Source organism: Pteropus medius, unplaced genomic scaffold (assembly GCF_902729225.1).
Source record: "Pteropus medius unplaced genomic scaffold, Ma_sr-lr_union100, whole genome shotgun sequence".
In the NCBI taxonomy this organism is placed as follows: Eukaryota; Metazoa; Chordata; class Mammalia; order Chiroptera; family Pteropodidae; genus Pteropus; species Pteropus medius.
In genome coordinates, this window is record NW_024346667.1 from 2,537,403 (window position 1) to 2,561,743 (window position 24,341).

A 24,341-nucleotide genomic window follows, 5' to 3' on the forward strand; every position below is an offset into this window, starting at 1 on the left:
CCTTCAGAAATAGCCTATAGATCAAGTGTTATCTAGGAATAAAATGTTTTCTCCAAAACAACTTGTAATATTACCTTTCAAGGAATGTCAAAGCAAATAAAAACACATTTTTTTTCCAATATATCAAAGGAAAAGAGACAATTGGAGACTCGGCGAACTGATGATTATGGTCCTCCAAAGAGAACTCTTAGAATTTAGGGTTCTTAAAAACAAACAAACAAACAAACAAACAAAAAACAGACTAAATCTGACAGGCTGCTTTCTTTGAAAGGAAAGATTGTAAGAGATACTAGATATTGTCCCCTAAAATGGTAAAAGTGCAGAATAAAATAATTATTTTAAAAAAAAAATCTAACCAGAAAAGTTTGCATTTTTAAGGATTTATTATATTCAAGGCCTGTGCCTAAAAATACTATCTCATTATAATCCTTCTTTAGTTATTTCCACATTAAAGAGGCTGATAGAGGCCCGAAACATCGAAGCCAAAAGCAGGCCAAGAGCTAAGAGAAGACTAGAATGACTTCGAAAGGAGAAGGAATCTAGGAAGCTATCAAGATACATGCTCTTGCAGAGTTCATATTGTGGGCAATGGGAAAACTACACCTTGAAAATCTACATGGCTCTAGAAAGAGATTTCAGAAACTGGGGTTGTAGCTGAGCAACAAAGACACAAAGATCGAGGTCAAAATCTCAGAATGTTACTGGGTTAGTTTCAGTGTGGCTCCATAAAAACAGATGACAGGAGGCTGGTGTCCCATTTCCCCGAGGCAGCTGATCCAGCCCCCGTGAGCCACTGCTCTCCCAAATCTGCATTTAGAGACATCCCATTAGCAGCACGAAATCAGCCGTGGTGGTAGTATTTACACCTGGGAAATGGGCGAATGCAAAGAAGCAGGACTTTATGTTTTGTTTTGTTTTATTTGTTTTCTAAAGAGCCAGTTTGCCAGCACGCCACTGCCCTAAGGGAACATGACACAGCATTGTGAACTATGACCCCCCAAAGAAGGAATAATCTAGAGGAGACATACAAAAGAAGATCCAAGGAGGATCATGACAGAGCTCATCGGGGTTCGGGTGACATCTGTCTAATCAGATGACAAAACACCTCTGTGATAATGTTATCCCATTCAGGGAGGTGAAGGTAAATAAAATCCCTCTGACTATTAGTTGCTTTTAGTATATCCAGAAATGGATGACTTTATATCTCTCACTGTAGAAGTCCCTCTAATAAAAAATTCAGAAGAGTGTGCTGGAAAACCAAACGCCAGAACCAAACTCAAAAAGAAAGATGCTCAGATGCGGCAAACCATACCTGTGCTACATGAAACAGAGAACAAAAGGGGCCATTTTGGAAGTATTTACACCATTTAATCTTCACCTGAGCCTTCCTCCAAAGTGTGAGGGAACAGCAGGGAATGGCCACGAGAGGAAGATCATTCTCCTTTAGAAAACATGAAGAAGAAGAAGAAAATACTTCTCCTGTCCCTGAAGAGATAAAAGGTACTTACGGCCTGAAAAAAATGTGAAGGGGGGACCAGAAAAACGTCGTCAGGCAGAACATACAGTCTTTGCTAGACAGACTATTACCAGCACTAAGGAACCCACCTCTGCCAAAGCTTCTGAAGGGACCCCACCCCCAGCCGAGACTAAACAGAATGAGAAACCGAGGGGAGGGAAATTCGGAAGTTTCATTTCTTTGGGTTTATCTTTATATATAACTTCTCCTTTGTCGGTGGTTGTATAACATTAAAAAAAAATATTTAAGTATTATCAGAACATCTTTAAGTAGCCATATATTATAACTGTATAACTTCTGATGAAACATATTGGACATGTGGCTAGGCATCATTTGGGATGAAAAACCAAAAACTGGGTGGATGATTTTTGGTTTGGGGTACAGCAAGGTTCATCCTAACCTAGTTCAATGCCTTCCAGAGTAGTGTTGCCTGATAGATAGTCCTGTGATGAGACAAATGTGTTCTAATCTGTTCTATACTAGAGTGTGTGCACTAGATGCAGCTGGCTGGGGGCAGCACTTAAAATGTGCCTAGTGTTACTGAGGAACTGAATTTTTATTTGATTTTAATTTGAACTTAAATAGCCATATGTGGCTAATGGCTATCGCATTGATTTAGCTCTGGTGAGCCTTAAGGTTTTTGTTAAAGCTGAATGTGTTAAGGGCACAAAAAGAACATGGTTGAGATGGGAGGTTTCCATCCCTCAGGGCTCACTTCTAAGAGAATCCTACTAGAGTATCATTCCTGTCTTCCCCCACCCTCCTCACACACTTGAGCATCTCACTCTGTTTTAAATTAGAAGAAACTGCGCATCCTTTTCTGCATCCTACCTTGAGGTAAGCCTCTAACAGTGTTCTCTGTCTTATGCAGAAGACTGCACTTGTCCAGCTTTATCCAACTGGGTGGCTGAGTTTAATTCCATAGTGAAATACTGGAAGCTCCATCTGTCATTGAGTATGTCATACCATCCAATCAAGATTTTCATCAGTAATGAAGCTGTTATTTGGAGCTCCATGTGTCTGATTTCTGTGCTTACCAATCAGTTCCTTCCAAAACATGGAGGGAAAAGGAAAATAATTTATTGACCCCTTGCCACTGCTTCCTCAGAACTTTAATACTCAATATTTCTGATCATTTAATGGCTTCAAGAGTCAAAGGTAGAATTTGTCTTTGTGGTGAACTCTGTTCTGAGACATGAATGATACTGTTAGGCATATATATGCACTATGTGTGTGTTAGTTTGTGTGAAGGCAGCTGTGAGCTAGAGGAGTCAATCACATGGAAGTGCTTTGTACTAAGATCAAAGCCTTTCCTGACCTTTTTGAGTTGGTCCAATCCTGCATTATTTGCTTTCATAGCATCTATTACTTCTCCTTGTGATGTATCATATCTTAATTTGTGCTATTCATCAATGAATAGTGTACAATTTCCCCTATAATGGAAACTCACTAGCTTCATTAGGGAAGAGACTATGTGCATCTTTGATCATCATTCTATTTCCAGCATTGGAATAGCGACTGGCACATGGATGATATGCTCAACAAATAAATAATGCAATATTTTATTTAATTACATAAAAGATTATCTTTGGTATGAGCAGAGATTATGATGTAAATTTAATTTTTGGCTTCTTTTATGCACTGTCTCCAGAAATAAGGGTCCTGTAAAAAAAGAACTGTTATTTAGAGGAGTGTAATAGTCTCCAGGAATACAAAACTAATCATGGTCATAATGGTAGGAACCAATAATAACGCCTGAACTCATGTTATGCTTCTGCTTCTATCCACAGGTTAATATCAAGGGTCTCACAATAGTTAGCTGAGTAGTACAAAGTACATAATCACACTGCTCAGCCTGCAAAAAGCAATTTCTGTTTGTTGAGCGTCGTTATGTTCAGATACTATGCTGAATATCCTAGAAAAGATGATAGAGTCAGGATAGAATGTTTTGTGGTCCAGTTTTTTCTTTACCCCTTTGCCAGAATACCTCCTTCTCATGGCATTGTTTAGGTTCATGGAGCAAAGATCAATGAGAACTCTCAGTGAAGTGGATATTACTAATAGACTTAAGAAATGGTGGCATCTGATATTCACTTTTAGGGTTTCATTTTTGCATCATAGTTTTGCTGAGCTATTAGTCAAGTTTGCAAACTTGAAATCTTGTGCTTTATGGACTAATGTAGAGTGTATATTTTGAGTCAAACTGGAAAGCAAGGAGCTAAGACAGGATTAATGCAGCTATATAATTACGGGCAGCGGGAAAGACACCAGGTCTAGAGTGACGAGCAACAACCAGAATATTTCTATGGAATTCATGAATGCTCACTAAAGAGTCTCAGAAATTCTTGGGGAGAGACCTAGATTTCTTGCCATTGTATCGAATCAGGACTCAAGATTATTGCTACTTGGATATTAAAGGAAAATGAAATACTGAAAAGGTGACCTACCTAAAGAATCCAGGGCTCCAAATTAATTAGAAAGGGCTGGGATGGGGTCTGAAAATTAACTTTAGACTGTTGCTCGGGAACATAGATCTCAGTGAAGGAACAGTTGATAAGAACTAGAGAATGAGAGGCTTACTACAAAAATACCAGAAAATGTTTCCTATCCTAGAACATCATGTATAGTTCTTATCACTGTAACTTAAGAAGAGTATTTAAAACTTGAGAAGATCCAGAAAACAGCACCATTATGAATGAAGCGTAAAGGCTGCCATATGCAGTCAGATTAACATGGAAAACTTCACGAACTTGGACACAGAAGCCGAGCAACAGCGTCAGTGTAAACACGAACAACTTCGAGATCGATATGACTTAACACACGTAATATGAATTTGTTTGACAAGTTTCACAGTGCGAAGGCAAAGGAACTGCTTTAAGGAAATAAGATTATCAGCATTAACGCTAAATAGAAAGACATTCTGAAAATACACGTGTCTGGCAAAACTGTGTCAAATGTATTGAAAACTGAGTCATAGACAGTTATTAAAGGGCATATTGGATATGGCCTGTCTTTAGGGTTGAAAGCCACAACAACCAATAACTATAACTTAAGACATCCAATTACAATCAAACATAAGAATTAGAAGGGTATGAGCATATCACCAATTAAATTCCAGAATATTTGGCGAGGGGCGGGGAGAGGAAGAAGCAATTTAAACAATAGCTAGTATCTAATTTTCTGAAAGAAAACATCTGTAAATTAAGGAATTCTTCAGGATAAAAAGGATCTCTTTATTCAGATATCATGACAACAATTGCAATTAGGGGTCTCGTGTTTAAGTTTTGATTAATAATGCTCTCTATTTTTAAAACATCTGTACAAGCAAGAGGGAACTGAAGTTATCAGAATGTTAATTTGTCATTTAGAGTGCTAAAGCCGTGATATCTGACTACTCGTCAGAGCATCCTTGCTCTGTATGGGATTTCTGGAGATTAGTCAGCTCCTTTCTGTGGAATGGAAATAGCTTTCAGAGGAGACATGCACAGATACATTTTTTAACCTGACACTAAGGGAGATATAAAGTTACTTTGATAGAGGAGACTTTGATCTTAGGCGGAAAAGCTGAGAAAAAAGAACAAAGAATCAGAATCCAGGCATAGCCTCAATCTTCATTTAAATGTTTTTATGAACACCTCACGGGAGTGGGAATTTTCTCATTTAAAAAAAAAAAAAAACTATGTTTAAGTTTTAGATGGATAGTCTATCTCTGGACTACAAAAAAAAAAAACAGTAAATGATACTCATTCAAAGACTGTTTTATGTTCTATGAAAACATCATATAGATCAATATTCCTTTGTCAGTTGAAAAGGAAAATAATTTATTTTTTATAACATAGTTCAGAGACAGTATCTCATTTGATCTTCAGGATAATAATAGAGCGTATAAGAGCAGGTATCATGGTTTCTATTTAACAAAAGTAAAAACTCAACCTCTAAGATCTAGTAAATGTATCAATAGCTGCCTATTTTAATGTCCACTGCATGAAATGGTTTAATTAGGAACTCGGCTAGGTTAAGAAATTGGGATTTGAATGAATCCATTTAATTTTAAACCCATGCTCTTAACCCACTATATTTTAAATTTATTGTCCAAAGTAACAAGCTTTTATTACTAGAACTAACAAACTCTCAAACTCGTGTTCCCCTCATTATACAAATCGCCTCCCGTATTTGTCCATGACTAAACAGCAGTGCGAATAAGGCTAGACATTCACCAAACCCTTTGCCCCTTGCTCTGTGCACGCACCTAGACACACAGGAATTCCAAGCTTTCCTTGTAATTAGGTGCAGCCGCATGAGTGACATGCAGATAGAGGCCTTGTGCACTAATCCCAGACCCGGTCTGTAACATCCTCCTTTACTATCATCCGTGTCCTCCTTCCCTCCCCACTAGCTGAATGAGGAAGACACCGAGTCCAGAGCTGCCCGAGGGAGGATCCTGGCTCCCTCTATGACCACATAGAAGGCCGCTTCACACTCCCGCCAGCAAAGTCTGAGAATTCCAGTTGCTTCACATTCTCGCAAACATTTGGTGGTGTTAGTCTTCTTATTCGTATTAGAGATTTAGTTCAGGTGTAGTGACAATCGTGGCTTTAATTTGCCTTTTCCTGATGATTTGTAATTTTAAGCATTTTCCATATGTTTCTCACCTATTTGTTACCTGTTCATGTGAGACGATCTGTTCCAATATTTTTCTCATTTTTAATTGGGAAGTTTATCATTTTCTTATTGTGCGATAGCAGTGTTTATATTCTGGATACACTTTTATCAAATATATTTTTACTGAAACACATTTTATTGGAATGATTTCTCCTCTTCTGCGGCTTGCCATTTTGTTTTCCTAAGGGTATCTTTCAAAGAGAAGTTTTACATATTTATAAACTCCAGTTACCAATTTTTCTTTTAATGATTTGTGCTTTTTTAAAAATCATATATTAGATGTCATTTCCTGCACAGGTTCATGATAACAGTCTACTTTGTTTGTTTTTAGAAGGTTTATATTTTAGCTCTTTGGAATTCAGCACTTGCAAACTGGAATGCAGTTCATCTAATGAGTAAGAGCTGCTGCTCATTTTATTACATGGATTTATTCAGTCCAAGAAACATTTATTACGAAGAATTTCCTCAGTGATTGCCTTGGTGCCTATATCAAAAATCAACTGACCATTAAATGCAGGTATATTTCTGAACACTATTTTCATCCATTGACCTGTTTGTCTTTGCTTATGCCACTACTGACCTGTATGCATTAGAATAGCATTGCTGTAACTTCTGTGCATTTCCATATAATTTTAGTGTTAGCTTCTTAATTTCAACACCCTCCCCCCTTACAAATAAAGTCTGCTGGGATTTTGATTGGGATTGCATTAAATTTATAGATCAATTTTGGGAGAACAGACATCTTAATAAAACTGAGTTACTGAACCCATACAGATGGATGAAAGATCTTTAAATTCTCTAAGCAAAATTTTATCATTTTCATTGTTGAAGTCTTGCACATATTTTATTAAATCTCCTGGAGTATTTTCTATTTGGGGACGCTTTAATAAATAATATATATATATATGTAAACATATATATATACACACATATATATGTATATATATACGTATATATATATATACACGTATATATATATACATATATGTATATATATATATATAAAATGACTTTTCTAATTGTTTCTGAATGTATATAGAAATTGATTGTGTAAAATTAGCCTTGAGTCCTATGACCTTCTTATATTCACTTATATTCTAGTAGTTGTTAGATTTGTCAAGATTTCCTACATACATATATCTTCCATGAATAAACACAGTTTCAATTATTCCTTTGACTTGTTATGAATTTTTTGTTTTTCTTGTCTTTTTTGGATTGACTAGGACCTCCAATATGACGTTAAATAGAAATCTGACACTGCTTGTTGCTGATCTTAGCTGGCAAGTATTCAGAATTCTACCATTAAGAATGATATTTGTAAATCAAAACCATAATGAGATACCATCTCACACCTGTTACAATAGCTATAATCAACAGGACAAGTAATAACAAATGTTGGAGAGGATGTGGAGAAAAAGGAACCCTCTCATACACTGCTGGTGGGACTGCACATTGGTACAGCCACTATGGAAAACAGTATGGAAGTTCCTCAAAAAACTAAGAATTGATCTACCATATGATCCAGCAATCCTTCTACTGGGTATTTACCCCAAAGACTTGAAAACCCATATCCAAAAAGATATTTGCACACTGATGTTCATAGCAGCACTATTCACAGTGGCCAGGACATGGAAGCAACCGAAGTGTCCTATAACAGATGATTGGATAAAGAAGCTATGGTATATATATACAATGGAATATTACTCAGCCATAAGAAGAGATGAAATACTGCCATTTGCGACAACATGGATGGTCCTTGAGATAATCATGCTAAGTGAAATAAGCCAGACAGAATAAGTTGAAAATCACATGATATCACTTATATGTGGGATATAAACCTGAAAGCAACAAATGAACAGGACAAACAAACAGAGACTCATGGACATAGACTATAGACTAGTGGTTATCAGAGGATAGGGTGTGGGGGATGATGGAGAAGGTAGAATATAGGGAGGTAGAATAAAGGGGTCAAATATAAGGTTTAGGGAAAGGGTGAAGTGGGTAAAGGGAATCAAATATATGGTAGCTGAAGGAAACTGGACTTTGGGTGGTAAACACACAACAGAATATACAGATGTCAAATTATAATGTACACCTGAAAATTATATAATTGTCTTAACCAATGTTACCCCAATAAACTTAATTTTTAAAAAGTAAAGAAAAAAAAGAACATTGTTTGCTATAGAGTTTTTATCATGAATGAGTGTTAAATTTTTCAAATGCTTATTCTGTAGCTGTTGAGTGGGTCACATAATTTCTCCTGCTAATGTGATACAATATATGATTAATTCTTTTATTTATTTATTTATTTTGAGATTTATCAAATTTTTATTTTTATTTTTTTAAGTTCAATTTTTTTTTAATTCTTTAATGTCACCATGTATTTGATCCCTTTTACCCCATCTATCTCCCTCCTAATTCTTGAATGTTAAATCGATCTTGTATTCCTGGGATAAACTCCAAATGTTCATAATAAATTATCCTTTTTATATATAACAGAATTGTTTTGCCAATATTTTGTTAAGGTCTCTCATCTCTGTTCATGAGGGATAATGGAATGTATTTTCTTCTAATGTCTAATTTTGGAATCATGATGACTTTACTAAGTTGGTTGTGAAGTGCTCAGTCCTCTTATATTTTATGAAGTTTGTATAAAATTAAAATTTTTCCTCCCTAAATATATGCTTGTATTCATTAGTGAAGCCACATTGGCCTGGAGTTTTATATATGGGAAGGTTTTGAATTACAAATGTAATTTACCAGATATAAGACTGCTCGCATCTTTTATTTTTGTGTCAGTTTTGACAAACTGATTTAAAGGAAATTCTCCATTTCATCTAAACTGTAAAATTTAATGATCTAAAAATTGTTCATTTTTCATAATATTCATTTACCTTTCTCTTAATAACTTTGGAATATATACTATTACCTTCTCTTTCAAATCCAACATTGGTAATTTATACTTTTTCTTGATCAGCTAGAGATTATCACCTTAATTAATCTTTTGAAATAATTTCTAGCCTTTTTACCTTTTTGTCGTTTTCTATTTCATTGCTTTTCTGTCTTGTGTTTATTATTTCCTTTCTTCAACTTTGGTTTTAATGTGCTCTTCTTTTTCTAGCTTCTTAATGCGAAAACTTAGGTCACTCATTTTAAGGGTTTCTTCTTTTCTAATAAGCATTTAAACTTGTTTATGTTTCCAAACACTGCTCTAGTTGAATCCCATAAATTTTATTACGTTGTGTTTTTATTTTGATTTAGATCAAAGCGTTTTTAAATTTGCCCTGGGAATTCTTCTTTGATCCATGAGTTACTTAGATATATTACTTAATTCCCTAATATTTGGTGAGTTTCCAGGTATCCTTTTTTTCTAAACTTAATTCAACTTTACATATTGTGGTCAGAGAAACTGCTTTGTCAAATGTCATTCTTTTGTAACCTGTTAAACTTCCTTTAAGGCCCAGCATATTGTCTATTTTGGTGAGTGTTACGTAAGTACTGGAGAAGTGTGTGTTCTGCAGATGTTGAAAATTGTATTCTACAAATATAAATAGATCGATTTGATAGATGGCATTTTCGAGTTTTTAATATACTTAGCTTTGTTTTTTGTTTGTTTGTTTTGACTGTCAATTACTGAGAGTAGTTGTTAAAAACTATGATCAGGCATTTATGTATTCTCCTTTTAGTTCTGTTGATTTTTGTTTAGTGTATTTTAACCTCTGTTATTCAGGTGCATCCATATGTAGAATAGCTACATCCTCTGATATACCGGACCTTTTATCATTATGAAATATTTCTCCTTTTCATGTAATAATCCTAGTCTTCAAGTTTACTTTGTCTGATTTAATAAAGCTACATTGGCCTTCTATTTCTGATTACTATTTGCATGTTATGTATTTTCCCATGTTTTTACTTCAAAATACGTCTTTATATTAAGAGTTTTATAGATAGCATATATTTTATTTCATTTCTTCTGTTGTCTTATTAATTTTATGCATCTTTATATCATTTTTAAATGGTAGTTCTAAGGATCACAATTTACATCCTTAATTTTTCACACTCTACTTCTAATTATTGTTGTATTACTTCAGGTAAAATGTAAGAATCTTAAAAAGATAGCATGATCCTATCTACCTACCTTTCTTTGTGCTACTGTTGTCATATAATCCACAGACGGTATTATTATTTCCACTCTAAATAGTCAGTTTTCCATTAAAGAAAACAATAAACATATTAAATATAAGTTTTCATGTTTACCAATATATTTATACTTAGGATCTCCAGTGCTCTTAATTCTTTCCTGGTGATATGAGTCTCTGTCTGGTATCACTTCTCTTCAGCTGGAGGAACTTACTTTAACTTTTCTCGTAGTACAATTCTGCAAGAATTCTCTCAAATTGAAAAACGTTATTTAAACCTCAAGTTTTGTTGGATTTTAAAACCTTTAAGATATCGTTCCCTTGTTTTCTAGCTGCCATTGTTTCTGATTTAAAAAGTCATCCATAATGTGTACCGTGGTTCTCCTATACGTAATGTGTACTTTTTCTATGGCTGCTCTCAATATTTTTTCTTTATTTTTGTTTTTTCAGCAGTGTAACTATGATATGACTAGAAGTGATTTCTTTTGTATCCATATCATTTGTGTTGTGTTATTTTCAGCAAATTTAGGAAGTTTGGGGCCATTATTTATTTGGACATTTTATTGCCCCGCCTCTTCCTCCCCTTTTCCTGAGACTCTATTTTTATATACTAGACCTTTTGACATTACTTCACATGTAATTGAGACTGCATTTGTTTGAAACATTTTTGTGTTGTTGTTGTTGTTGTTCAGATTGGGTAATTTCTGTTGATCTTGTCGTGTTCATTCACCCTTTCTTCTGCAGTTTCATCCTGCTCTTAATCCCACTCAGTAATGTACTTAAAGTTCAGATTTTGTATTTTTCAGTTCTAGAATTCTGATATGATTCTTTCGGTAGCTTCCAATTCTCTGTTGACAATTTTCTTATAGTTGCTTTAAACTGTTGAACATATTTATGATAGCAATCAAATAGTTATTATAAATAACCTGTTATAAGAGCTGATTTTAGTATTTTATTGTCAACATCATAGTCATCACTGTTTTTGTTTCTGTTGACTACTTTTTCTTTTGGTTTTGGACCACATTTCCTTCCTTCTTCACATGGCCAAAATTTTTTGTTTTATTTTGTTTTATGCTAGATATTATAGATCTTACACTGAAAGGAGCCTCGAGCATGGTGTTTTGCTTTAAATAATATTGAGTTCAGTTTTCACAGGCAAATAATAGAACCCTCTCGATTCCATCAGGCTTTTTGTTTTTTTAATTCTTAGTTAGGAAATATTTATTTTGGTTTCAGAGTAGGGTGTGGCCTTTACTCTGTAGCTTGGTCCTTATTCCCAAAGCATGATCCTTCTGAGGTTTCAACTGATTGAAGTATCCAGCAGGGTTAGTCCACTCTGGATAACTGAACAACCATGTCCTCTAGCACTGCACAGTTTCTGGGATCCCTGTTCTACGCTTTGCCTCACATGAAACCTCACCCTATTCTTGCATCAATACTTCAGCCCCAAACTCAATCTTTCCCTCTCTTCTCAATGAGATCTCCACTCTGTGTGGGATTACTTCCCTGCTCCAAGTCAAAACATGGAAGGAATGTGAGGCTCACCTAATATTTTTTCCTTTTTACAAAGATCAAATTTTTGCATTGTCTATTGCCTGGTGACAATAGACAGTCATTTACTATATTTTGTTCAGTTTGCTCGTTGCTTTACAGTAGGAGGATAAGTTGAAAACCAGTTATTCTGTCATGGTGGAAAAAGAATTCTTATATCATAGGCATCTTAATGACTAATATTCTACAAAGTTCCAATATGGTACATGAATTAAAATTTTGTATTAACTAATATATGTTATTTAAGCATTTTTATCTATTATAAAGTTATAAATATATTTCTCAAAAACTTTAGTAATGTTTCCATGTGATTCCTAGAAATTGATCAAAGGGTAGGAAAATATTTCCGGTTCTTGAAAATACTGAAAAAGTAATCTCAAATTTGTTTTGAGAACAAAAGGAAGATAAAATTATATTCACATATATGATATATGTTATATATAATGCACGATATATGTCATATAGAGCATATATTGTATATAATACATGTTATACATAATGTATATATAATTATTTCCATAACAATTGTATCAGTGTATTAATTATGCAATAGGATACCAGTTTCTCTACATACTCGTACACACTAAGTATTTTATTTTGTTTCACAATGAAGAAAATTAGGGATATCATGAATTTAGAATTAATCTTTGAAAAGGCGGAGAAACAAATCGATAAACGGCCAAAAAAAAAAAAAAGCAAGAATTTCCTCCAGTTTCTCCGTCCTCTATACTCCATCTGTGGTTAGTCTGGATTCTCTAAGTATGCATGGAAAAAACATGCTTGTAGCCCCTCATTGTCGATTCCCCGTTAACATTTTTCCACTAGGGTTTTCTATTCTTTTAAATTAAAATTTTGATGCGGGGGCAATTTCACTGTAATTTCAGAGACTTTTGGTCTAGCACTTTAGTTTCTTTCAAAATGTACTGCACAATAAACCAGATGTGTGTGTGTGAAGTCCCTGATTTCACTCGCTTTGCTACTTCTGTGCTGAGTAAGCACTAAGACTGTGGAGTGTTGCTGCTTCTGGACAAACCCCTGAGCCTCAGCCTCCCCATCAGACAGGAAGATGCCTCAGAGGAACAAACAGATGCTGTCCTCGGCTCACTTCAGAAATGTTTTCCCCTCTCTGGTCTGTCAGTGTGTTTAGTACTCATCGATTCCACAGCTTTCGGGTTATCATTGAAAATCTGATTTTTGTGTCTGTGGCCTGCCACCTTGAACAAGCCCGATCCCATCTGATCTCAGAAGCTAAGCGGGGTCAGGCCTGGTTAGTACTTGGATGGGAGACCACCTAGGAAGACCAGGTGCTGTAGGCGTAAGAAATAAAAAATAAGGGATTGTAAGCTGACAAGATCCTTGCAATCTGTGAGGTCAACCAAGCGTTGCCTCATCTAAAACGGAAAAGAAAATAAAATCTGATTTTTGAAATTGTTGCAGAGTTTCTAGTTCTGTCAGCACTTTTACTGGCCTCACATAACTTACTACACTGTACTTCAAAGCAGAAGTCCAGTTTTGCCAGCTTTGAACTTTATACAAGTAAAATTATATTCTATATATTCTTCGTTTTTCTCTGGCTAATTTTGCGCAATATTATTCTTTATAGATATTCATCCACTTCCTTGTATGTTTATTCTCATTGCTGTAGAGTATTCCATTGAATGATTACACCAAAATTTATTTATACAGTCTATGGTTAATGGGTATTTGAAGAATACCTATTTTCTTGCTATAATGAAGAGTGCTGCTTTGAAAATTCTTTTGTCTTTTTGTAAATATAGAAACATGTTCGTTAGGTGTGTGTAGTATTAGAATTGCTGGGTCATGGGGTACACAATGTTCTCATCTTTAGTATCTATGTCAGACTTCCAAAGTGGTCATTCCTGTTTACATTTCCACCATTAGTGCATAAGAGTCTCCATTTTAAAATTTTTAAAATATTTTAATATAAAATTTTATACATTTTTAATATAGATTAAAAGTATATTATAAAAAGTATATTTTTGATTGGCTGTATTTTCTCTAACAACTTTTGGCCTACCTTTACTAGAATATCATTTTTTCTATTGATTGGATAAATCCTTTATGTAATAAAGATATTAACTGTAATATTTGCAGCAAATATATTCCTAAACATAATGTTTAAGTGACTTTGAATTGATCATACTTTGAATTATTCACATGTCTGCTTCAGTCCATTAGAGTAAATAATTAAGCCTTAACTTTATCACAATAATGAATTCCTTAACAACAGATTTACCTGACAATATTTGATATAATGTGAAACATAACTTTAAGACTGATATTTATAACATAAGTTGGAACAATGTAGATTCACTGTTACATTTTGAGGAGACAGAAGTACAAACTAGTAAATAGCAAAAACAAAACAACAAATAAACCCAAACCAAAAAAAAAAAAAGAAAAAAGAAAAGAAAAAGAACAAGAGATGTCTATATTTAAAATATGTTTATAAATTTATAATCAGAATAAAATGAATCTATAATTCATAAGGTGATACCTTTTATTTATTTTAGTTTTAGTTTTTTTGTTTTGTTTTTTGCCTTACTTTGCAAATATCATATATGAATATTTGCGGTCACTATGTTTCTCTAGCATGCCCATCTAAAATAGGCCTTTTTAACTGATATTTTATTAGCCATGTCACATCCATTCATTACTCCAGTTGTGACTAATAGCAGGTGATAGACAATTTTGAGTCCTAGCTCTCCTAGCCTAACTATATAACTGTTTGACTCATATAGCCGAACCAACAAGCAATGCAATCTGCCCAAGTTATATTTATCTTGACGTTTAGTAAAACCAATTTCCAGTCTAATATGTTTTTGTAACATCGTCTCGTGGAGAATTTACATTTAAAAAAAAAAAAACTACAGAGAATAAAGGCGACATCTGTTAATGATGAAAAACCTCAAATTCATACAGAAGAGATTAATAAACTCCAAGACTTCCAAACAGGCTTTTAAATCTACAAAATGTGTCATAGTGTTTAATCGCTGCCTCACCTAAAGTATATTTCAAGGAAATGCTTTATTGGCTAAGCACAGGATAAACAAACCAAAGATCAAAGTCGTAAATAATTATATCCACAAAAAGCACGACACTTACAAAAGCAAAACCATATAAATTCTTGGTTTGCTTTCAATGTCATTAACTTTTTCAACATTATCCTGAAACAACAATATTTTCCAATAATAGACTCCGTCTTCTCCTTCCAGTATATTGCCACTGGCTTTAGTCATTGTACTGAAAACCTATAGCATTAATGGCACGTTGCCAAATAGAAGGATGAAAAGACTCATCTCTAATATGTGCCCACCTACCACCACCTGAGACATTTAGAGAAAATAAAAAACACTTAAAAATAAGCTTAAGTAGATGACTATTTGAAGTTATCTGAGTAACTTATTCGGCACAGAAAATGAGACAAGTATTTACAAATGAAAAGACCAAATTGCAGTCAAAAAATATAATTTAGTTGTTTTTATGAGCCTTTGAAAGTACGTGAAATCATAACATAACCAGCTTATTTCTATCTTGCAACTTATTTCATATTTTTATATTGCCCTTTTTGGGTGATTTCATCTGGAAAATAAGTCAGTGTCCCAAAAATGCCAACCCAAACTATATATAACCACCACTCAGATCTACCAGCCTTTACTAATCACATCATTTTTCTAATGGGTAAAAATCACTTCCCACAAGCAAAGTGACACAGAAATAAATGAAGAGAATTAGCCTTACCTTAAAAGTTGAAGATGACTAGTTTCGTGAGAAAGCCAACCGTCATTACAAAGCATCTACGCATTTAAAAAGTCTTATTTGAATGCTCTGATTTAAATGAGATCTTTACGATGTATTATTTGAATACTAGAAGACAAAAGTATGAGCTGGAATTGTCAAATATAAAAGGAGCGACCTAAAGGCAAACTTATGTTCCTTTGTAAATATCTAGTCTCAGATTTTAAGAGGAGGAAGCAAATTTCCAAAATGTACAAAGCATTTTGAAAAGTGATTTGGAAAGGTTTTTCTCCCTGTATTGATTGGTTATCAGCATCTTTGTAGTTGGATAATGCAGAAGCTGTTCCTTTATTCCTATGATCTGCCCTGGATCTTCAAGGATGAAGAAAAATATTTGTTCCATAAAAATGATTCGACCTATGTCAGGAGCTGGAACTGAGATTTAATGCCACTCAGAAAAGCTCTGGTGTTTACTTATCAAGAAACAAAAAACCCAGCATTATGAGAGAGAAAAAATATTTAATAGAGATTGCAATCATACAAAAATCACAAAAACCAAATGCTTGACAGCAAGGAGTTATTTTTAGCATGTATCATTTGATCAAAAGGAGGTTTAATTAGGAAATACGATGACTTAAAGTAATGCAAAATAAAATTTATAAGAGGGTTTGTGTTATCTAAATGTATAAATAACATATAGTCTGCTATGTTGGATAGACTCACCGAAGCCAACTAAGATTTCATTATGTTACTCAGGTTATGAGATAATTTTGCTTTTTTTAGTGATTTTATGTAAAGGCTATCTTTTGCCTATGACATACCGCATAGGAGGAGAAATTGTTTTTACCAGAAAACTTAATATTTGACTGTTCAGGCATCTCATGGAATTACTTATCCTGATAATGTTGTTATCCATCACCCCACAGGGGTCCCTGTTACTGCAAAAAAACAATTACCAATTCAAAAATCCTCCAGGTATTATTTCCTATAACCAATAAAAAAGATCACACTTGTAGGCTGTTAAGAAAGCATTTAAATCATATTATATCTTGAATGAGTAATCTGTGTACTCTCTTCCTTCTTTTTCCCTCACCTCAGTCCTACGATCTGAACAAAACTCTGTCACTCCATAACATGACTTTCATCGAGGTCACTAATGAGAACCTGAAGGCCAAATCACCTGCCTAGTCTCAGGCTCCCCAAACATGCTTCTCTGTAGACTTAGAAAATGTTCTTCTCTTTGAGAAGCAGACTGGATTCTGGAAATATAGCAAAATAAACTTAGGAGCAACCTTTACTCCTCAACGAGCTCTAAGATTTCTGTCAATTCTGAGTCAAACCAACAGCTGGCACTTTAGAAGCTAGAGAGGCCAAGCACGGGAGAACATGCATGAGTGTAGGGCTTGGCAAGACTGTGAGGAACCTTACTGAAGCCTGAGGGCAAAACACAATAAACTACAGACCAATTTGACACTTGAAAACCTATGTACTTCTGATAAGGCTGATTTAATGACCTCTGGTTTATCCTGGACACGACAGGGTAGAGAAAGTACACCAGAGAAGTTGAGTCTCCCTTCTCGTGAGGTCAGGGGATTACAGAAAGACTTGGGAATTGAGTGGGTTTTCAAGAAGCAATTATAATTATATATTCTTGCAGTTGTACGTTCATATTCTACTTTTTAAATAAACAAATCTTCCCCGTCTCTGGCCACTTTTACAATCCGGGAATGTCTTCCTCGAGGACCTGGAAGACATCCCTTTGAAATATAATTGTTAAGAAAGAGGGCACCTCTATCTTCCAGTCTCTGTGGAAAGGTAGGAGCCTAACTTCCAAAAACATCAATTAGCAAACACGCATTGTCTGAACACATCGCACATGGATCAGCATCTCCACTAAGGCTCTCCAGTACTTTTCCACTAGCTCAGTACATTATTTAAAAACTCTTCTGCCTTTTGTTTCAGTTGAATTGGGTTCAATCTCTCTCCCCATTGCAATAGTCTTGATTAAAGTCTGCCTTGTCTGTTTAACTTTGCCTAGTGCAGTTTCTCTTTGAAAACCACTATATAGCACGTCAACCGTAAAACAGCGGTGATAATAGTTATGATTAGTAAAATATTCGATAAAATTTCTTGACCCTATAAACCAGAGGTTCTCAACCAAGAACAATTTTGCACAACAGGGACTTTTGATAAAGTCTAGAGACATTCATGGTTGTCACAATTAGGAGCGGGGAAGAGGGAAGTTTGCTCTTGGCATCTGGTGGGTAGGATGCTGCTCAACATTTACAATGCACAGAGAAGCCCCTCAAAACAAAGAATAATGTGGTACAAATGTTAATAATTCGTGGTTGAGAAACCCTGCTATAAACAATTAGGATCCTAAGAGCCGTCTTCCCTAAATTTCAGACTGGCCAGGGAAATTAGGTCATGTCAAAAAGCCTGTGCCGGAATAAGTTAGATTACAGTTCAAAACAATAAGAGCAGGCAACTTAAAAATAATTATAAACAGCTCTCAAAGAGTATAGCATTGGGAAAAATGAATAGAACCAGTGTTTATAGAATATTGATTTGTTACTTTAACACCAAATGAGTTTTTATTTTGCTATAGAACATGAGTTTTTATTTTGCTTGTTGATAATGTATAGGTTCTACCACTTCCTAAGTGTGGCAGCTCCATTTCTTCTGTTGTTTTATTAATTTTATACATCTTTATATAACTTTTAAGTGGTAGTTCTAAGTATCACATCTAAGTATCTCATGGGTATAAGAGAGGAATAATGGTCCCTGTCTCTTGGTGTCATTGTAAAGATTCACCAATATGATGCATGTTCACTGCTTAGCCTGGCGTCTGACTTAATAGTAAGCTCTCGGGGTATGATGATTTTAAAACTTCGATAACAAAGGAAAATAGGGATCCTAGAATTTACTACTTAATTAATAAATGTAGAAATAAATGACATCTAATTAAGCCCTAAATTTATCATTTAATATTTTGAGACCAAGCTAACTCTTCAAATACTACGATTTTCACTATGATTTTCATGAGAATTTAAGATCCAGAAAATCCAATTTGTGGGCTTACTGAGTCACTTTAGACTCATAATCACATAACGGTATTTCCTAGTAAGAATCTAATTAGATGTTTAATTAGTCTGTATAGGCTAATGAACTGCCACTCTGCCATTATCTCCTTTAGAGGTTCATCTCCGTCAATTTATGTACACAATAATAACTATGATTAATGCAGTATAGATTGCCACCGCCTATCACTATCTCACTAACAAAAAGATGACTCTTCAGTCAGCCCATAGCCACCTTAGAAGAATCACTAAGTTTGCAGATACTCTCTTAGTGGCTGGCAAGTTAACTTAAACAGGTTACTAGATTTGCTTTTCATTTATTCAAGAAGCAGTTGTTGTAGCAATAATAAAGAACGAGCATAGATTTAATTCATTTGTGACACATCAATGTCATTTTATTTGGCAAGTGCACAATAAAAAAAAAAAAAACACACACACACCTTCCCTCCCACCCTTTTGCACAGAGCTAGAAAACCTACATCAAGACAAACTGACTTAAAATGGTTCTAGATAGTTCAGGTAAATGAATTTGGCTTGTTTAGTAACGTAAGGCTCTAGTGCATTCTCAACTAGACCCTGAGTAATAGACCTTAGATGTTATGTCTTATTTTTATTTGGCCCGCATTTAGAGGTTCTATTATTTATATTTGTCTTATGCCTTCTTGACAATATGCTAAAGATCATCTGAGTTTCCTCAAAGCTATATTTTAAATTTAAAATTGCATCAGTATATGAAAAGTAAAAAGCATAAAATCCCTTAAGTCTCCACTCAATAATTCACTACTAATTCAATATATAAAGAATGTTTTTAAACCACCAAACTAAAGGAAACAAAGTTCAAAAACAATGGATATCTTTCCCCCAAATTTTCTAAACTAATTTTTCCTTCAGATAGACCTGTCAGCTCCAAACTGAACATGACTCAGATGTCTGAATCCTGGGAAATGAAGACTATCTTGCTTCATTTCCTATTCTACATAAGGCAGAGTCCTATGAAAATTTTCAAATTTCTTCCCTCTTTATGAGTTCCAGAGGGTATATTTTGGTGAGTTCAATATGCTATTCCTACTTTAACTTTCTCATAAGTTCATTTTACAATTTCATCCTAAAATTCTGAGTCAAAGAATAAAGTCTTCAAAGTGCTAGTCCTCTTCGATGCACTTCTGAAAAGGGAAACATCAAGTCAGCCTCAGTGAGGTACAGATCAGAACATAATGCTAAGAGGAATTTTAAAAAAGAAGAATGAAGGCAAAGCTACAGAATTACCCTTCACAGTAACCCAAACATGAAGGCAAATGATCTGCTTGACATTCAGTCTAAAAGGGAAAACTTTTCATCATCTAGAAATCTTGTACGGATGTTAGGAAGGATCTTTTCTGTAAATCGGTCAGTGCCAGTTACACAGATCCTGATCTCGCAAGAGTCAACATGTTAGTTTGTTTGGAAAACAAGAGCATGTTGTAAGTAGATAAGTGTGTTAACGGTTTAATCAGTGGCTCTCAACCTGTTTAGCATTAGAATCACCTCTGGAGCTTTTAAACAACGGGATGCTCGGATTGTCCCCAGATCAATTAGATCAGAATATCTAGGCTGGAAAAGCAGGCATTGGGTATTTTGTAATGCTCCCTCAGGTGATTTCAATAGGCGGCCCAAGTTGAGAATCAATGCTTTAAAGAAATGGAAGATTTCATAACAATTGGCACTGTAGCATAGAGTTAAAAGGAATATTTAGATATATTTTCACAATTGAAAATAAAATGGTTGGAGTAGAAGAAATACCTTTCCGCCATCCCGTATAACATTTAGAATGAGGTTTAAAGTCCCACTACTGAAACAGGTTTTTAAACTTTTGTACTTTTTCTTTTTATACTCTAGCGAAACATTGAGATCATTTCTATATGTGTATATATAAGTTGACCTAATTTCAATTGGACATAGCCATTTATAAGACTCTAAAATATGAAGGTAAATATCGTCAACCCATTCGAATGACTCTAGGTGAAATAGAAGATTCAGTCTCTTGGTTAGATAACTTTTTTCCCTCAAAAGAAAAACAGTAATATGAAATTTAGCATGACAGTATCATAAAATAACAGAAGGAATAACACTTGGCTCCATATATTAAATCTTATTGAAAAATACCATGACTAGTATATTAACATTAAAAAATAGTCAAGCACCTTTTAGGTACATGGCACCCCACTAGGCCCGGGGGTACAAGGTATCTGAAAAGACACAGTTCCTGACTACAGCCCAGCTGCCTGACATGTAAGTCAGGCCAAAGACTTTGATCCCTTTTATACACCTACCATAAACCCAAGATATTTTTAAACATTAGCATTACATCAAGTCCCAAACGGATTTCCATTTGTCCATATAACACAAAATTTTCAGATCATCTTGGGTGGATATTCCAAGCCTTTCTCTATACCTCATCTGCTAAATGAACAAGAAAAACTGGTAATCTAAACATCGCTAATTGAGCTTGCACAAGTTTATGCTAAACAAACAAACAAACAAACAAATAAATTTTCACATCTCCACTTCCCCCAAGTTTTCTGTTCATTTCTTGCTTTCTTACTGTCTCTCATTTTCAATGTCGTCACCACCATCATCATTATTGTGACAACTATCTCTAATATTCTAATATGTAATTTAAAAATATATCAGAGAGCAAAAACTATGGCATTGGAAAATTATTATTGACCTATTTAGTTTTTTCAGTTCTTGGTTATTTTATAAAACAACTTATAAAAGAAATGTGTGCTCATTATACTGTTATATAAGTAAAAGAGAAAATTACTCCTAACCTACCACCACAGGAAGCATATTTAATATTGACATCTTTATAAGCTTTTCTCTATCAAGCTTTTACAGTTAAAGTCATACTGAATTTAAAATTCTATATGCAGCTTTTAAATTTTCTTCACGTTATATTTTAAGAATTTTTAAATCTTTTAAGAACTCTTTATAAATCTCATTTGAAATGACATATGGCTGAAATTCTTAATATTACAGAGTGCTTTAAGAGCTTTAGAATATTAATTTAATGAGCAAATATTTACACACTGTCTTCTAGATTTGAGGACACAGAAAAGAACAAAGACAAGAGTCCTTCTCTGTAGAGTTTATATTCTAGTGGGGAGAAATAGACGATGAAAAATAAATCAAAAAGAGAATTTCAGATAGTGGTTCTTGTTAGAATCATTATGGGACTCTAACTCTAGAGAGGGAGCTGGTTAGAGATGCGAGGTGCTCAAGGATACATCCAGGATATTTCCAAATAAACAACGTTTGATCTGAGATTGGAACGATACGCAGAAACCAGTCATGTGAAACTATTAAGGCATATGCAAATGTAAGAAGAGTAGAATAATGCTACCTTCCCGAAATTCTTAATTACCTGGAATAGATCTTCATGAAGTGTACAGGCCAAGAACGAGCAAGCTTTAAAAATGTCCCTTTTTTTGCCATCCTGATATGATTTCTTTTGAGTCAGATCTCAATCTTCATTCATTCTTTCCTCAGAAGCCACTGAGGCCAATTCCTTTGTTACATCACTCACCAATCACAAGAGAACAGATATGACCAAATTCCTCCCCAAACTTCTAACCAAAGAGGTAATCAGAATTTATACTATAATCTGATTAAAATGTATGTTGTTCTTTATTTTTACCATAAATTTACCATGATTCATGACATTTCAAATTTGTGTGGAGGTTATTGTTCTTGTCAATATTTGGGAATGAAATGTTTCAAGCTTGTACAAATGATTTAGCACTGCAGTTAAGAGCATGGGTTATGGACTAATTCTAACGGTAAGACCTTACCTAAGCTGCTTAGGCCAGGCACAGTTTCCTCATCACAATAATAATACTATGATTTTAAAATAAATAGTATAGAGAACTCAGCTTAGAGCCTGACATATACCAACTTTTAGTGAACAGGCAGGGTAGGTAGAAAGAGAGATAAACAGCACATACGCATACACACATGCACACATACACACCTTGAGATTATTTCAAATGTTGTATGTACAAAGAGCTTGGTAGTAGTGAAAATGAGACTGAATTTATGCTATAGTGCTCTCTGAATGGCCTCTTGAAACTCTACTGCTGAGAAGGTTGCATGTGGTCTACTGAATAAGAAGGGCTCTATCCATTAATTTTCACTTAGATGAATTATATAATGTGGAAATTGTGGAACTTGAAACCCCAAACTTCACTACCTATTGGTCACAGACATCACATCAAGTTTCACACACAATCATGGTGGGACATAAAAGTTATGCTAAGGGTCTTCTCAATTTTCCAGTGCTTCCTTCTGTTTTAAAAGCCCTCATTAGGTGACTTCCTCCACATTATCACAAATTCTGTCAGAGAAGGCTGTCTTGAGGCCCCACACTCTGCATTGGGAATAGAATTCCAACAGGGGTGGTTGAGCCCTGCACCCAAGGAAGGGAGGGAATTCAGAAAGAAACTAATAAAGCAGCCTCACAGTGTCCTCCTTCAGAATGCCAGCATCCCTCCGTTGGAGTGACCTCAGAGTAGGGCTGACCTTGAACCAGAAAGTCCATTTTCATGTGATATATACATATATAAGGACATAATGTTCAAAGTTTCCATGGCTAAAGCAAAGGCTTAAGAAGCAAAGCCAATAAATGTGAAGGCCCTTTGTAAACTGCAGTGTAACTTACAAACGCCAGTTTGTAGTATTACTACTGTTCTGTTTTGGTTCTTGGGAAAATTTAAATGCTTGTTATATTAGGAAATTCCTTAATTAGATAATAAATCTCAAGAAAAGGCACTGTTCCAAGGCAAAGATTCATTTTTTGTTTCTACCATTCTGTGCAATAGTACATTTAAAATGCTTCCTAAAGGGATTCATCTAGTGGGAGCTACAGAAACGGTTGATGAAACTTTTCCATCACAAATTTAATTCACACAGGGTCAACCCAGTGAGTCATCTTCTGCAATAAAGAAACTCACCGCCCCTCCTAGCTGTTATGAGGATATTCAGGAAAATGTCCCCTGCCTTCCTTGGTTGGAAGGGAGGGCCCTAAGGTTCTCAATTCAGTTACTGCAACCTGGATATTTAATCTCAGGTTATAGCCAAACACTAAAGGAATATTGAAAAATAATAACAATAGGAATCCAATGTAACTCAATGTACATTATTTGTCCTAAAAAAGATCAACACAGCTGCAGGATACTGTACAGGACTTCGGTAAATAATAACAGCAAAGATGTATAATGGTTACTGTGTGCCAGGCGCTGGTCTAAGTGCTTTACGGACATCAGTTCATTTACTCCCTCACAACAACCTCATGCGCTCAGCACCTGGATTATCTTCTTTGACAGATGATGCCCAAGGAGAGTAAGTCGCCTGCCCAAGTCAGTGTTGGAGCTAGGATTCAAACGTAGGCAGTCAGGCTCCAGATGGGATCGGGCTTGTTCAGGGTAGCATGGCTGTGGACTCTCAATATCTTCTTTTTGCCACTTGGATCTACATCTCACACTTTTCTACCTTGCTCTGTGCATCTGGCCTATATGGACAGCATCCAATAAGCTTCCGGTTGGGTTTGGAACTAGCCGTAGAGGTCAAACGGAAAGGAATGTCAGGGCATTTATTTTC

General features: G+C 34.9%; 1 protein-coding gene and 1 pseudogene across 7 annotated transcripts in view; one reads left to right on the forward strand and one right to left on the reverse strand.

The window, feature by feature from the left end:
* Positions 1-24,341, reverse strand: part of INPP4B (inositol polyphosphate-4-phosphatase type II B) — a 557,518-nt gene that overhangs the window by 317,480 nt on the left and 215,697 nt on the right. The window lies entirely within an intron of this gene.
* On the forward strand, positions 13,067-13,184 carry LOC120613580 (uncharacterized; annotated as a pseudogene).